Source organism: Triticum dicoccoides, chromosome 2B (genome assembly GCF_002162155.2).
Source record: "Triticum dicoccoides isolate Atlit2015 ecotype Zavitan chromosome 2B, WEW_v2.0, whole genome shotgun sequence".
Taxonomy (NCBI): domain Eukaryota; kingdom Viridiplantae; phylum Streptophyta; class Magnoliopsida; order Poales; family Poaceae; genus Triticum; species Triticum dicoccoides.
In genome coordinates this window covers 27,210,071-27,212,128 of record NC_041383.1, presented here as the reverse complement: position 1 = coordinate 27,212,128, position 2,058 = coordinate 27,210,071, and the positions used below count along the sequence as shown (strand labels likewise).

Below are 2,058 nucleotides of genomic sequence, written 5' to 3'. Positions count from 1 at the left end.
AAGAAATGGTACTCTATTTTATTTTTAAATAAATGACAATTATATTTCCAAATGTTTACATCATTGCTGTAGGGCTGAACGGCTCTGAACCCCATATTTCAGGGTCACTATGGTTGGTGATAAACGATTTTACGAGCATCAAAGTTTGTCCTACAATATATCTATATGGTATCTAGCTTAGCAAATTTTCATATTTTTGATAAAATGGAATTCCTTTTACTCGCAAAAAAAGGAATTGACCTTTAATTAGTGTTTAGAGAATTCACTAAAAGTTGTTATAGGATTTATAATCGACTTAAATGAGATTTTCCATTTTATGCTCTTCAATTCATATTTCATATATATGGAGCCGCTCGCCACGGGAGCCGCTGGAGTCGGAGCCGCCCGCCCCGCAACACCGCCACGGGGTTGAGATCGTATGGTGATGTACTGGTGGCCCTGGAGACATACAAGATCGATGAGGTAACATGTCGTTCAAGTTTCACTACGACAATTTGATTGATCTAGGCTATGACTGTGTTCAAAGGTCGTGAATCTGGTAATGTCGTATGCATGCATGTGCGTTAACTATTTTTGTTGGGTATCTTCAGAGATGCTCAGAACATCCATACATATGTACGATGACTATGCCGCAGAGGACGATGAGCATGAGGAGAAGCTGAAGAAGGAAACGTTTGTGTTGTTCTTCTTAGCTACTTTCATGAGCTCTCACCTTTTTGATTCATAGAATGATGAACTGACCACGATGATCTCACGCTGCTTTGATTTGTAGATTGCCGACTTCCCCACATATTATGGTTCGTAGTTGCTGAATCACCCTTTTTGTTGCTTGCGCCTTAATTCGGTAATCCATCTACTAGCCTTTTGTTGAACAACACAAGTGAAATGTATGCAAGTACACAATTTATTTTAGGTTCGAAAGGCACTTAAGAGTTAAGACACTAGCTATAAACCTACCAACAAGGGGAATGTCTATGTGTCTGTGTGCAGTGTCCTTCTAATCGGTGGGGGTTATAAAGTGTGGCTGTGGGCACTTAATTAAGCATAATCCTGTTGTGGTAGAGGAGGAACCGGGTTTACCTCCAATGAAGAGAAGCATTGTTAGCTAATTTTGCCTCTTTATCAAGTGGGTTATTGTATTGGGAGCTGCCAGTGCTTATTGTGGTGTCATATACCAAAATTTCTTTTTAGTTCATCAGTTCAGTCCAATCTTGCAGAACAAAAACAAATAAAGTGCATAGAAATATTGCATTTGATAGAATTTACATGATGTTTCAAGGAACCGCGTGCTGCACTCTATGTTGTCATGTTGAATGGAAGCAACAACGGCACCGAGGAAACATGAGTTTATCGTTCAAAAGAGGTCTCTGAAATTTTAGAGGGTTGTGGTATATGAATCATTGCTGGATGAGGAAAGGAGTGGGGGAGGATCTGCAGGTGTGTATTGTAGAACTTTACTGATGTAGGCGTTGATTTCATTTGCAAGATTCTGTATTGTTCTTTACCCATCTGCTCCTGGAATTGTGTACTAATTATGATTTGTTGAAGTTTCATGCAGCATTGTACGATGGATTTATGTGGCTGCCTGACTAGGTAAAAGAGCTATATATTTTAGCATTTCTAATTCAGATAATCTATTTCTTATGGACCTATGAAACCTTAATGTTAATTCACAAAGCTCGGTCTTGCAAGAAAAACAAAAGGCAGCATAGCTGTGAGAAGATAATATATATCTTGTTTACTTTGTTGTAATTTGTGTGCTAACTTGGTCAGAGTTTTCCTATTTTGTAGTTTATGAAAAAAAATGTCATGTTGTAGAAGATTTGCAAAATGTTCATCAAATTTTGGTTTATATTTCTGCCTAATATAAGAGCTCTATTTTCCCTGTTCATCCATCACTGCCCTTTTGATTGCAGTTCTTTCCTACAGATACAGCTGAAACTTACAATTTGAACCCTTGGCCGATGCAAGAGATTAAGGATTAAACTCATGGCGTCTAAAAAATTAGCTTGGGCTGTAAAAGGATCTAAAAAACGGACTCTGAATGTCCTGTCAAAA

General features: G+C 38.1%; 1 long non-coding RNA gene across 1 annotated transcript; it reads left to right on the top strand.

Annotated features, from left to right (window-relative positions):
• Positions 1-431: 431 nt before the first annotated feature.
• LOC119366921 lies at positions 432-1,577 on the top strand. Its single transcript, XR_005176141.1, has 3 exons — positions 432-462; positions 1,280-1,437; positions 1,549-1,577. It is a non-coding gene; the product is annotated as an uncharacterized LOC119366921 (long non-coding RNA).
• Positions 1,578-2,058: the final 481 nt, after the last annotated feature.